Source organism: Rhinoraja longicauda, chromosome 1, assembly GCF_053455715.1.
Source record: "Rhinoraja longicauda isolate Sanriku21f chromosome 1, sRhiLon1.1, whole genome shotgun sequence".
In the NCBI taxonomy this organism is placed as follows: domain Eukaryota; kingdom Metazoa; phylum Chordata; class Chondrichthyes; order Rajiformes; family Arhynchobatidae; genus Rhinoraja; species Rhinoraja longicauda.
In genome coordinates this window covers 103,613,121-103,628,819 of record NC_135953.1, presented here as the reverse complement: position 1 = coordinate 103,628,819, position 15,699 = coordinate 103,613,121, and positions in this window count along the sequence as shown.

Genomic DNA, 15,699 nt, shown 5'->3' with positions numbered 1-15,699 from the left:
ATGTCCCCAACAACTCTCACCAACCTCTACACATGCGCCGCAAAGAACATTTTATTGGGATGCATCACAGCATGGTTTGCGAACAGCTCCATCCAAGACGACAAGAAATTGCAGAGAATTGTGGATGCAGCCCAGACCATCACACAAACCAACCTCCCTTCCATTGATTCCATTTGCACCTTACGCTGCCTCGGCAAGGCCACCAGCATAACCAAGGACGAGTTGCACCCTGGCCACTCCCTCTTCTTCGCTCTTCCATCGGGCAAAAGGTATAGAAGTGTGAAAACGCACACCTCCAAATTCAGGGATAGTTTTTTCCCAGCTGTTATCAGGCAACAAAACCATCGATCAACAACTAGAGAGCGGTCCTAAACTACTGTCTACCTCATCGGAGACCCTTGACTATTTTTGATCAGACTTTACTGGATTTATCTTGCACTAAATGTTATTCATGTTATTCCCTTTATCATGTATCTGTACACTGTGGATGACTTGATTGTAATCACCTATTGTCTTTCTGCTGACTGGTTAGTACGCAACAAAAGCTTTCCACTGTACCTCAGTCTATGTGACAATAAATTAACCTCAAAATTAAAACTCAAGCAAGAGCCTGCAGTCTGGCCATCCAGACTGACTATGGGCTTGGTCCAGGTCAGGTCTACTTTGAAAAAGATTATGCCCAGGGTCAGATCCAACTCTTCAGCAATATATCCATAGCAAAAACAATCCAAGGATGTGCTCAAAACTTCTTTTGAGAACTGCAACATCCTCACCGACTCCTGGGAACCTCTGTTCAAAGTGGAGATAGAGCATGTGGGATGCTATTGAGAATCTTGAGGACATAAGGGTGGCACAGTGGTGCAGCAGAAAGGTTGTTGCCTTACAGCGCCAGAGGGTGTATGGAGTTTGTACGTTCTCCCTGTGACCTGCGTGGTTTTTCTCCGAGATCTTCTATTTCCTCCCACGTTCCAAAGATGCACAGGTTTGTAGGTTAATTGGTTTGATATTAAAAAATTGTCCCTAGTGTGTGTAGGATAGTGTTAATGTGCGGCGATCGGTGGTCGGTGCGAACTCGATGGGCAGAAGGGGCTGTTTCCGCTCTGTATCTCTAAACTAAACTAACCTTGGATTAAAAAACTGACAGTAGTGGAATAACAGTGGCCAAGCCATCGGGCAGAACTTCTCTCACCTTAGGCACACGTTCACTTGCACTGGTAAACAGGGTCTCAATTTATCTCATCAGTGAGGTAAGTCATTATTTAATACATATCAAAACTTAAAGTGGAAAATTTACCTTCAATACAGTAAATTACACAACAGTACAAAATGTTCTCTATTGAATACATCACAATGCCAGCACACCTCTGTGGTAATTCGTCATTTATAAATAAGTTTATGTTGCAAACTGCATCCCTTAAAATAGCCGGTATTACGAACCAACAGTGACACCTACTGGTTGATGAAAATCTGTGATTCTTCATCTGCTAAGAAGTAGTGCAACTTTAAGAATGATTTAAATATTTACTTTTGCTAAAGTATTAGATTTTCTTTTCTTATAATGCTGCGCTCAAAAGATTAAAGACGCTGAGGAGGAAGAAGGGTGGAAAGATTGGGCAGTGTTTCTTGTAACGTTCGTTCGGGAATTGGCCGGATCAGCTGCACCATGAACACATGTGGGGAATTAGGCAAGGCTTTCTGCAAATGCCAGGAAACATCCTGTCAGGGAGATAATTGCCCAAGGACACAGAGCAAAGGGGCCCTGCTTGAATTCATGTAATGAAATAGGTCTCCCTAGCAATTGTTTTCTGAAATCTCTTCTCTCTGGTATTGAGTTGTGGGTGGTTGAGAGCTTCACAAATACGAGCCAAGGCAATTGATGCCACTTTAACCCCTTCCTGGCAAATACTCCGTACTATTGCCCTTGACATTGAGCACCACAATCAATAACAAATCCACCACATCACACACCCCACCCCAACCCTATCACCCGAGAAATCCTATCTCTAAGACAGATCACACTACACAATAGGTAATTCATACAGCTCTTCAATCAGGTTTAGACTTCCAATACATCCCTGGGTCATAGAGTCCTGGAGTTATACAGCATGGAAACAGGCCCTTCGGCCCAACTTGCCCACACTGACCATCCACCTGTCCAAATGTTGCTTGAATGTTATGATAGTACCTGCCTCAACTACCTCCTCCAGCAGTTCATTCCATATACGCAACACCCTTTGTTTAAAAAAGTTATCACTTGGGTTCTGATTAAATCTTTCCCCCCCTCACCTTAAACCTATATCCTCTGGCTCCTGATTCCCCTGCTCTAGGCAAAAGACTGCATTTACCCAATCTATTCCTCTCATGATCTTGTATACCTCTATAAGATCACCCCTCATCCTCCTGCGCTCCAAGGAATAACTGTCCTTTTAACTTCCTCAACTTTTTGAATCTTCTTTCCCACCTCTAATGAAAGCATCATCCATGGTGATGTTACCTCATTACTCTATGTCAACTATACTGGCTGTGTCAACTCTCATCTACATTGATAATATGTGTAAGAAGGAACTGCTGATGCTGGTTAAACTGAAGACAGACACAAAAAGCTGGAGTAACTCAACAGGTCAGGCAGCATCTCTAGAGAAAAGGAATAGGTGATAGGGGAAAGGGGAACAAGAGATATAGAAAGTTTTTAGGACAAATGAATGGGAGATATGCAAAAGGCAATGTTAATCAAGGAAATATAGAGCCCACAATGATCCATTGTTGGCTGTGGGCTAGGTGATAACGAGTTGTACAAACACTGCATACTCATCAGGAAGACAGTAAAACTAGTACAAGGACTAGGGTGGGGGATGGACAGAGTGAGAGGGGATTCAAGGGTTATTTGGAGTTAGAGAAATCAATATTCATACTGCTGGGTTGTCAGCTGACAGTGGAGGAGGCCCAGGACAGAAAAGTGTCACCCTTATCTTGGTTCACAGGAATCACTGCTTCCCGAGAACTGAGGTCATGAGTCAAGTCCCAAAACCACCAAGAAGCCCCAGGCACCTTCAAGTCATAGACCCTGCTGTCTAGGGATGTGCCACTGGCACATTGTTGTTGGGTCAAAGCTTTGTGAAACAGTCACAAATTCTTCCATTGTGAAAGTACCTTCACCACATGGACTATGGTGATTCAAGGTAACTGCTTCACAAGGACAACTGGGGAAAAGACTTTCCAACATCATATCACGTGCTTTGTTTTTAAATCAATAAACAGGAAATTATTGTTAATTAAAATGTAAAATGACTAAAAGACCTAAAGATCCTAAAAAAGGAGTTACGAAGATCTTTAGGTCTTTTAGTCATTTTACATTTTAATTAACAATAATTTCCTGTAGAGCAACTTGGGTAATATTTATGATATTTAAGTAAACACCTTACTTTCATAACTTTCTTTGATAACAAGTAAATCTTAAACTCTCTCTCGGAATGAGTATCGATGCTTACACAATCCTTCCAACTGAAATTCATACCATAAAAAATTAATCCAAAAAAATCTCTCATGTTCCTTTTGATGACGCATGCAGGAATATTCTCCTGTTCAACTCTCCACGCCATTCCTTACACGCGGAATAGGTCTGAACGTGTTTTGGAATCATTGGCGCACATTCCCTCGGCAAGGGCTGGGCTGGGCCTGCATTGTGTGCGCGCTCTCCTGCACCTGAATCCAACAAAAGCAGCATTGGTGTGAGGCTGAGTCACTGCAGCATCCTGTAGGTGTGTTAGCAGACGTGTACCGAAGCTGCCCGTCAATGAAAATATCAAAGGGAACTTAAGTAGCTGAGAGCAAGTGATTCAATGTACAGACAATAATCCGTGAAAGTTTTTTTCCTCCACTGACTTGAAATCTAAAACATTGCATGTTGACACCTTCATTGGAATGGATAGATTATCCCTATCCAGTCTCAAAATCACTCATCACCTGGAAGACAACTATGGGGTGACTTCCAAAGAAAATGTTTTTTTCCCCAAGGAGATCAGGATTAACTTTTGCAACCTCTCACTATGTCTGCGAACTCTCAGGGTGGGTAATATTCCAATAAACTTCCTCAGTTGCCTCAGTCTTTATTATAGTCAAATACTAAGAGTCTTCATTATAATCAAATACTAGAGGGCATAGGTTCAAGTTGGGAGGGGGAAAGCTTAAAGGAAATGTGCAGGGCAGGTTTATTTTTTATATGGAGAGTGGTGGGTGCCTGGAATGTGCCTTCTGTGGTAGAAGCAGATACAATAGTGACTTTCAAGAGGCAATTAGACACATGAATATGCAGGAAATGGAGGGGTAAGGACCATGTGCAGACAGAATGCATGATAGGCCATTGTGGACCAAAGGGTCTGTTCCTGTGCTATCTTGCTCGATGTTCTATATTAGTCCTCAGAGGGGGTGCCCAGGATTATCCTCCAGCTGTGGTGTGACCAATGAATAATAAAGTCTTACCATGATTTCTTTGGCTCTGTTCCTCTATTTATTAACTCATGTACAAATTTATAAACTTCAGTAACCTGAATGATTCTTTTTGAAAACCACTTGCCAACTTGCAGTACAATCTTAAAGAATTTCCATATAGAAATATCAAGACGACTTTGCTCATGTAAAAAAAATGTGCTATTTCCATTAATGTGCTTTCAAAGTGTATGAATTTGGAAGTTGAAGCAGGGTCTCGACCCAAAATATCACCTATCCATGCTTTTACAGAGATGATGCCTGACAAACCGAGTTACACCAGCACTTTGTGTTCTATGTAAGGTTCCAGCATCTGCATTCCTTGTGTCTCCACTTTACTGCTCCATTGCAAATTCTCCTCAAGATATGCCTACTTTGAAGAAGTTCTCCTCCCCAATCTTAAAAAAGGGTCCCAACTTGAGATGTGTAGGAAGGAACTGCAGATGCTGGTTTAAACTGAAGACAGACACAAAACGTTGGAGTAACTCAGCAGGTCAGGCAGCCTGCTTGTTTTGTTACACAATAGATGACATTTCGAGTCGAGAGCCTTCTTCAGACGCTGTGTTGTACTCAAGATTCCAGTATCTGCAGTTCCTTGTGTTTTCAAATATATGTTTCAAGCTCCTGCTCTTTCACCATCTTATCCATATCAGCCTGAAACTTGCAGCAATCACCAATACCACTTACTATTTTGGCAACATAAGAATCAGGCATAAAATGCCAAATTGACACCTCAACATTTTACATTATTCAATGAGATCATGGCTGATCTAATGGTGGCTTCAATCATTCCTTATTTTCTTCGACTCTCTCATAATTCAGATGTTTGGCAGTCTCTGTCTTAATTTGATGACCACCTCTGTGGTGGGACAAAGTAGGTCAAAGACTCACAACCCTCAGAGAAGATCTTGTTCCTCCTCTCTATTGTGAATGAGTGACCTTTTAATCTGAAACTATGCCTTAAATTCTAGACAGCCCCGAGAGGATAATTCTAGCATTTCCCAATGACAGATCTGAGATTATATAGTTTCCTGCTTTGTGCTTCTCTCCTTTCCTGAAGGAATTAATTCCCCAATGTCATCCTGTAAGGGACTAACATTTACTGCAATGATTCTCTTCCTTTTTATGTGCCTATACACATTACATGTTTTTAGATATTTTCTTTAATTTACTCTCACACTCTTCCCCTTCTTTGTATTTTTTAGTTATCCATTGTTTTTTCTAAAGATGTTCGATTCCTCCAGCCAGTCATACATCTTTGCAACAATTAACGGCATTTCTTTCAATTTGATACTTTGCCTAACTTCCTTCGTTAGCTAGAGATGGTGCATCTTTTAATAAAACCTTTCTCCCTCACTGGAATGTACAAAGCGGTAGATTTGCTGCGGTTTATGAAATATTTCCTTTCAATGTTTGTTACTGCTGATCTAAAGCTACACCCATTAATCTATTCTCCCAGTTTATCTTATCTACCCACCACTGAGATTGCCTTTGTTCAAGTTGAGGACATCAGTTTCAACATTTCTCACCCTCAAAATAAATTGGAAATTAAACCACACTAAGATTAACTCTTTACTAGAGGATCTGCAGTATAAAATAATTAATCTTGTCTTGATACACAATACCATAGATAGAATTGCTTGCTTTCTGGTTGGTTTCCTCTGAGAAACAATCTCAAAAATATTTCATTAACTCATCCTCGATGATCTCCTTCCTCTTTTATTTGTCTAATCTATAAAATGATTAAGTCCAAAAAAAATAGCTGCAGGATGTAGACACAAGGAACTTTAGACTCTTTCACAAAAAAAGAAATAAAGTTCTGGAGTAGCCCAGCAGGTCAGGTAGCTTCTCTGGAAAACATGGACAGACGATGTACAGTTTAATTTTAATTTAGTTTATTATTGTCATTGGTATTAAGGTATAGTGAAAAGCTTTTGCTGTGTGCTATACAGTCAAAGAAAAGACCAGACATGATTACAATCAAGCTGTCCACAGTGTAAGATTACAGGATAAAGGGTACAATATTTTATGCAGGATAAAGTCTGATTAAAGATAGTTCAAAGGTCGACCAATGAGGTAGATGCGAGGTCAGGACCGCTCTCTAGCTGGCGAGAGGATGGTTCAGTTACCTGATACAGCTGGGAAGAAACTGTCCCTGAATCTGGAGGTGTGTGTTGTCAAACTTGTGCATCTCTTGCCAGATGGGAAGAGACGACTGGGGTGAGACTGGTCCTTGATTATGCTGGTGGCCCTTGCTGGAGGAATTCAGCAGGTCAGGCAGCATCTGTGGAGGGAAATGGACGGGCAACAAGGGCGAGTCTGAAAAAGGTCCCAACCCAAATTGTCATCTGCCCATTTCCCTCAAATATATGCTGCCCGACCCGCCAAGTTCCTCCAGAGGTTTTCATTTACTCAAGGTTCCAGCATTTGCAGACTCTTGCTGTTTATATGATAATTAAGACCATGTACGATTACTGCCATACTTTTCTTACAAGACTTACATGTTTTGTGTGGGCTGCCAACCTTACGACTCTCCCAATACTTGAATATGTCTTTTTAGCTGTCACAGGAAGAATGTACCATGTGGGTTGTCTCCGAGTGCTCTGGTTTCCTCCCACACTCCAAAGACGTACAGGTTTGTACGTTAATTGTCTTCTGTAAACATACATCAGGCAGTTATTCATTGACTACAACTTGATGCACAACAGCATCTCCTCCAAACTTATTGTCAAGACCAGGGAACTGGGTCTCTGTGCATCCCTGTGTATCCTCGACTTCTCCATTGACAGACCTCAGTCAATACGGATTGGCAACAAGACCATCAGCACGGAGACACATCAGGGCTGCCTACTCACTCCGCTGCTCTGCTGTACTCTATGTCTGTGCAGTCTGACAGAGCTCACGTGCCATCTTTAAATTCACCAAAAATACCCCTGTTGCTGGATGAATAAGGTGTAAAGGAAAGTTAGAGTGCAGGAAGGTGATTGATAATCAGATTAAGTGCTGCCAGAACAATCTTGATCTCAAAGTTAGCAAGAATAAGGAGCTGATTTTTTACTGCAGGAAGGAAGGGCCAAGGAACCATACAAATATCTACATCCGCGGAGCGAGTCAACGGCTTCAAATTCCTGGGTGTGCACATCTCTGATGATCTGCCTGGGCCCAGCACATTGATGTGGTGACAAGGAGATCTCACCAATGTCTGTACTTCCTCAGAAGTACAAACTCATCGTATGGAACCAACCTACGCAGCCCTAACCACAACCCTACCTCCGCACTGAACTACTTGAAACTTGCACTATTAAGGTTGCATCAGCTCTTTGCACTATCTGGGTCGAGTTTATTAAGAATATCTGATGATTATTGTATTTTCTTATATTGGTGTTGCAGTTAATGTGCCTGTAAAGCTGCAACAAGTAAGAATTATATTCTTTCCGTTCATATCTGATGCATTTGACAAATAACCACCCTTGACTCTTACCTTTATTATCACACTCCCCTTAATTCCATACGCTTTGATCATCTTAACACACCTCTCTCCCGCTGTATGGAATTCAATCCTGTTAGTCAGGCATGAGTTGCTTTTAACAAATCCAAGCAGGCTCTCTTAATTAACCAGTGCCTTTCCAAATTGTTTGACCCAGCCAGCAAGTTGCCCACTATTGCTATCAGGCAAAGTGGCCTGCGAGTTGTTGATTTATTTCACCATCCTCATAACTGCAGCATCTCTCCAGTATTCATGCACAGTAGCACAGCCGATCGAGCCACAGCCTCACAGCACCACAGACCCGGGTTCGATCCTGACCTTGGCTCCTGCCTGCGTGGAATTTGCACGTTCTCCCTGTGATCGCATGGGTTTCCTCCTGCTGCTCCAGTTTTTGAGGAGGTTTGTAGGTTAATTGGTCTCAGTAAAAGAAAAGAAAATACCCCTCATGAGTAGGGCGTGGATGAGGAAGTGGGATAACATAGGACTAATATGAATGGGTGTTTGATGGTCAGTGTGAACACAATGTGCTGAAGGGCCTGTTTCATGCTGCCACTAAGCTAAGCACTATTCCTGCATCTAGTAACAACATAAATCATGTAACCAATGCCGCTGCTAACACTACCTTTGCTTCTATCAGTAATCATAGAGTACATACCCTCCTGACCAAATGACTTGCCAATCATCAATGAAGCCATAAGAAACTGTAAATGCTGGAATCTTGAGCATGGAGTGCTGGAGGAACTAAGTGGGTCAGGCGACATTTGGATATTCCTCTTCCCTCCCCAGATGCTGCCTGATCTGCCTAGTTCCTCCAGCACTCAATTACGTCAATTTTATGGTAATATTAATCTATCACTTTCAACTTTTCTCTCCTAAAATTACTATATTTTTATGTTATATAAGATCCATACACCCAAAATTTTCAGGTCTCTGTCTCTCATGGAGCAGTCCAAACAGAACATTTTCCAAATCTCCATTTTCCCCATATCAATTGCCTGAAAAAATTACCCAATTGCATTTAAAAGATACAATAGGCACTACCACAGTTATTCCTTGTGGGAAAGCAATTCAAATCCACCAACTTTTTGTGCAGAATCATTAAAAAAAATATTTCCTTGTTCTGTGGCAATTTTTAATTAATATATATATATATGTCCCCAACCCATAAATCATAAACCAGAAGGGTCCCGATCTGCAACGTGGCATGTCCATTCCTCCACACATGCTGCCTGACCCGTTGAGTTTCTCCAATGTTTTATATTTTGCTCAAGATTCCAGCATCTGCAGTCTCATGTGTAACTATTAATTGCTATTGTTCTTTTCTTTATACATTAATGTAACTTAGGACTATTTCGCAATATAAGGCAGAATAAATTGTTGAGGATTTTTCATTGCCTGAAGTGTTTTTTAGTAGAACGAGTACAAAACACTCCCTTAAGGTAAAGAAATTGAAGCCCTTCGATCCATGACTCATGATATAATTCATCCGTCAGGTATCTTAAATGCCTCCAGCTTTATTATGTGTCACATCTGAGGTTAGTATGCGTCAGTAATCATCACTATGCAAATAATAACCAGTAACCCTGGAACTGAACAGCGATCACAGTGAATGGGTTTCAGGCTAACAGGAACCAACTATATACCTATGTTGAAACACATCTGTACCGTAGAGCTAGCATTAAATGCAGCAGTTAAAAACATTGCCTTCCTAACAGTTTTGCATCTCTTTTTTACTGACCAGTTTAGCATATCAGCTGCACATTGAACTTTAGACCTTACTTTGGACTTTAGAGATACAGCACGGAAACAGGTCCTTCGGCTCACGGAGTCCACACAGACCAGCGATCAACCTATATACTAACACTATCCTACACACTAGGTACAATTTTACAACTTACCAAAGCCAATTATCCTACAAATCTGTACGTCTTGGAATGTGGGGGAAACTGGAGCACCTGGAAAAAACCCACACGGTCACAGAGAGAATGTACATAATCCATGCAGACATAGACACACAAGGCTGGAGTAACTCAGCGAGACAGGCATCATCTCTGGAGAGAAAGAATGGGTGATGTTTCGGGTCGAGACCCTTCTTCAATCTGGAGACAACGTCTTCAGACTGAATAGGGGTCTCGGCCCGAAACGTCACCCATTCCTTCTCTCCAGAGATGCTGCCTGTCCCACTGAGTTACTCCAGCTTTGTGTGTCTATCTTTGGTTTAAACTAGCATCTGCAGTTCTTTCCTACTCCATACAGACATCACCCATAGTCAGGATTGAACCCAGGGCTCTAGCTTTGTAAGGCAGTGAATCTACCACTGTGCCGCTGTGTTACCCTAAATTCCCTTGCATTTCACCAGCGCCATTCTCATTTGCCTTCGTTCATCCTTCTGTAAAGCAGAAAATAACTAGCTATTGGATATCCCAAATGTCAATTGTAAGTTAAAATATATTTGTCCCGCCTAGATCATTGCTCGTGAACCATTAATTTCTAGATGTAAAACTATATTCTGCACTCGGTTTACTTTTTTTGCACTACCTGTTGTACTTATGTACGATAATGATCTGCTTGGATAGCAAGCCAAACATTATTTTTCACTGCATCTCGGTATACAGTATGTGAACAATAATAAACTAAGGCCAATGCAGCACTAACTCACTCTAGATACTGCCCTTTAAAGTTCAGTGGCCACATCTTTTCATGTTGTGCATGCACTGAGTATGTGTTGCCATTCCGGGCACCAGACCAATACAGATGGTGAACTTGCCCAGAAAAGTGGAATCTCAGAACATCTAGTATTTTACCTATTGGTATTTTAGCACAGAGCCCTTAGAATGGAGATACTCTAACTCGGAACACATTGGAGGTCAATTCTGGATTAATTTTGGCATTCACGGTAATTAGTTTGTGAAAATCTGACAAGCCATAATTGCGACAAGCTTCTATAAAATCAAATTCGATTACAGCAATTACAGAGAGGTCTTCCAGCTGTCTGCCACAGGGAAAGGAATTGCAAAGGCTCTCCTCAGCTGTTTCCTCCCAACGGCCAAAGAGCTCTCTGAGTCACTGTGCAGATTCCATCTGCCAGGACATACGTGCCAATTCCAAGAAAATGCAAGGGATTCCATCAACTGTCATACGAGAGAATAATTCTGAAAATTTGTCTGCCCCAGAAACTTGTGTCCATTTCCTCTCTGCCGGAATCAACAGTGGAGGACATCGTTCAAACAATTGTCCTAAACAATGGGCCCACCACAATTCCAATTCCAAGCCAGAAAGAGGTCAACCAGGACCAAATCTTCGCAATCCTTTTATCAATTTTATCAAAATGCCACCTTATTGCACCTCCTTCCCAAGAATTTCTTCTGCGACACAGTGGCTCAGCCGTAGAATTTGCTGCCTTGGCGCCAGAGACCCGGGTTTGACCTTGACTGCGGCTGCTGCTTTTATGGAGTTGCTACGTTCTCCCTGTGACCTCGTCGAGTTTCTCCGGGTGCTCCGGTTTCCTCCCACATTCCAAAGACGCGCTGGTTTGTAAGTTAATTGGCTTCTTTAAATTGCCCCCAGTATGTAGGATGCAAAACTGGGATAACATAGAACAAGTGTACGGGTCATAGTGCAGACTCAATGGGCCTGTTTCCACGTTGTATCTCAAAGCTAAAATAAAGTGATCTACAAAATTGATGGGAAACCTTTCAACCTTTGTTGCCTCCACTCCAGAACTCATGTCACCCCAATCTCACTCACTGAGCTGCAGACCCCAGATGGCATTTGTGTAAGTGCTGCAAACTCAGTGTCTCCGGGTTCGCTGAAGACAAAATGAAAAATGATAAAACAAAGATTGTCTATAAAACTCTGCATGACATCACTCACCAAAATAAAGTGCGACAGTGAGATCCTGGAAAACACGGGCCATGTTCCATAACTCTGGAGCCCCATGTCCATCAAGGCAGATGCTGTAGATGCATTCATTACCATCTTTAGTGAGTCAGCAAAGACTTTGGATGGTGAAGAAAACAGCATTTGATGATCAGGTTCACAAGCTTAGCAGTGACCTCATGACAGCAGATATCTCCAACTCCTTACTTATTTCAGAGGCATGGACTGCCTACAATTGATACTCTGGATGGGTCCCGCCAACCTTAGCAATGTTTTCGAAATTAGTTTGCACAGCTTAAAGGCGGCCTTCAAGACGGCGGTAGTGGAGAAGGGAAGAAATGAACGATGCCTGTGAGCGGGTTGGGGGCTCCCCTCCTCCTACCTCAGAGGCACTGGGTCAGCTGCAGGAGACACCCTGGGACAGGGAGGCCAAGCCATGGGCGTTGGAGGCACGTGGTCCAGTGGGTTGCAGGAACCCCTGAAACAGCCAGAGGCTCCATTAGATGGGGTGCAGCTCCAAATGGCCAAGCACGCAGACATAGACGTGGCCTGCAGTGACAGAGCGGCAGAGCAACGGTGGAAGACATCAACACACAGGGCGAGGTCATCCCCTGCAAATCCAACCCAGTGCCACTGCCAGAACAACGGGCCTTTATGGCCAAGTTAAGACACTAACATTATTTTTAAATCTTTGGACTTGAAGGGTACAAGATGGTGGCTGAAACATGGTGACCCTTTTCTACTGTCTTTCACTCTTGTACTTATTATGATTATGCTTAATGAATAGTAGGATTGTCACTGAACGCAAAATAATTTTACTGTACTTAGGTACGTTTGACAATAAGGTACCATTGACTTAGTGAACATTGTCAGCCTGCTCTCCCAAAGTAACATGGCTAAAGACTCCAACACACTAATTTGACTCCACATGATCTGTTGCCCAACACTTGTCTCCCAAAGGTGGCATTGATTTCATAAGGTCAAAACTCTCTCCCCCTCCCCACCCCCCCCCCCCCCCCTCCCCATCCCCCCCACAAAAAAAAACACTTTCCCACACCATCAAGTACCTCCTAACCAAACTGGGAATCTGAAGATTCTGTATTGGCCCCAGAATTGGACTGAAAGTAGATCAACTTCAACCCTGTGAACCTGCCTAAACTGCAGGTGTTTTATTTGGGATATTAATTGCCCAGATCCTGTTTTACAGGGCACGATAATAAGATCAATAATTGTTCAGCCTTAATATTTGTAATGGCCATTTGCAGCTAAACACGTCACTCCTTGAAAAAAATAATTACACATTTGCAGTGGACAAGTATTTACTGAATGCTTGCTAGGGAACTATAAACACGAGCAAAGTATATCTAGTATCATAACATTATACCCACATTTGCTGCTGATCAATCATTTCTCCTAAACACAAATTATCTATGTGCTCAGTCCAATACTGAGAGAGCCTTACATTGTTGAAGGTACTGCCTTTTTGACAAGATTAAACAGATTCTAGTCTGTCATACAGCGTGCAAACAGATCGTTCTGCCCAACTTGCCTATACCGACCAACCTGCCCGCACTTGGCCCAAATCCCTCTAATCCTATCCTATCCACTCGGTACTATCTACTCCTTCAGGAGAAAGCAATCACATGGAAATATTTTAAGTGACATGGTTAATGCCTATTAATCAAACCACAATAAAATCTGATTACCCAGTTGTTTATTTTATTGCTATTTATGGATTCCTGTTCTGTATGAATTGGCTGCTAACTCTCACTACCTTCCAAGAGCATCTCCAATTCAAGCATTTTCATGGTTGTGCAATATGTAATTGTTAGAATACACACCAGTTCTTTCTTTCTTTTCCTTTGAAATAATAAAGTGTTTATCATTCAAACTAACGACAAGTTGGGAACAGATGGGTTATTTGTGTTCTGGTACCTAATCTACAAATATAGAAGGGGCTGATTGGAAAGTCAAATCAAAGTGATAGGACTTAGCAAAATAGCTGTGGTGCTAAGTCAAAGCAGAATTAAATCAACTGCTCACATGAATGCAGTGTCCTCATGGGTGCTTCTTGACAGAGTACAATCGATATTTAGACCATCTTCTAACCAAAGGCAATGGTAAAAATCTGCTTGAGAAAAATACTATTGCAGTGAGTGGCAAACTGATGCAATATAATGGAAATGAATAATAATTTAATTTAAAAATCCTCTAAATTTAGCAAACTACCCCAGCATTGACATGATGCCTTCCTTGTAAAACACCTAATCATTTACATTTAATGCCTGCTCCTACTAAATGCATCAGTGCCAAACATTAATTGCCACATTTCACTTTTTAAGCAGTCACAAAGAAAAATTGATTTCATAACCAAATCCTGGTTAAAGCTTAAGATCAGATTGCAAATACCTGCTATAAGAGTTATTGTAAATCATATACCTGTCACTAGATGTTTATCATAAGATCATAAGTGATAGCAGAATTAAGCCATTCGGCCCATCAAGTCTACTCCGCCATTCAATCATGGCTGATCTCTCTCTCTCTCCTAATCCCATTCTCTTGCATTCTCCCCATAACCTCTGACAGCTGTACTAATCAAGAATCTATCTCTGCCTTAAATATATCCACTGACGGCCTCCACGGCAAAGAATTCCACAGATTCACCACCCTATGACTAAAGAAATTCCTCATCTCCTACCTAAAAGAAAGTCCTTTAATTCTCAGGCTATGACTTCTAGTCCTAGTTTCTCCCACTAGTGGAAACATCCTCTCCACATCCACTCCAGCCAAGCCTTTCACTATTCTGTACATTTAAATGAGGACCCCTCTTATTCTTCTAAACTTCAGGCCCAGTGCCATCAAACACTCATCACAGGTTAATTCTACTCATTCCTGGGATTATTCTTGTAAACCTCCTCTGGACCCTCTCCAGAACCAGCACATCCTTCCTCAGATATGGTGCCCAAATTTACATTTTATGTTATGCCCAATTTATATTATGTCCAAAATTATATTTAGAACTTAGAACAGTTCAGCACGAGAACAGCCTTTCGGCCCACAATGTTTGCGCTGACATAATGGCAAGAAAAAATGATCCAGATCCTTCCACTCCCGGCATATCTAAAAACCTCAAACTTCACTGTTGTTTCTGCCTCCACAACCAACCCGGGCACTAAAGCTGTGCCCTCCATTTTGGACATTACTTCTCTTTTGGCTTCTCTCACTACTTCAAGTTAATGGTGTAGCTATGACACTCTCATGGACCCCTGGTATGCTGCCTTTTTGTTGATTATGTCACAAAATCCTTGTTCCAGACATCCCCAACTCTTTCTTGCTATGTGGACGACTGCATTGGGCCTCCTGTACCCATGTATATGTTGATTTCATTAACTTTACAACTAACTTCCACCCTGCCTTCAAATTCACTTGGACCATCTCAGACACTCGTCTCCTTTCTTGATCTGTCTTTCTCCATTACAAGGTACAGACTATCAACTGAGTTTACTACTAATCCTCCGACTCCCAGTTATCTAGACTGCACTTCTTCCCCCTCTTTCTCATCGCCTCCTCTCAATTTCTTCATATCTGTCGCATCTGCCTCCAAGATGCAGCTTTCCATTTTAGGACATCTGCGATGTACTCTCTTAGGTCACTTAAATTAGGTTTCCCCCTGCCCCCCTCATCCCCGTAGGTGTATTCCTCATTTACATCCCCACTGTATCCTGTAGTGCTGTTCTCAAATGCACCTCACCCCCCTCCCAACAGGACAAGGATAGAGTTCACCTGGTTCTCACCTTTCACCCCACCAGTCGTTGCATCCAACACATCATTCTCCGACATTTATGCAA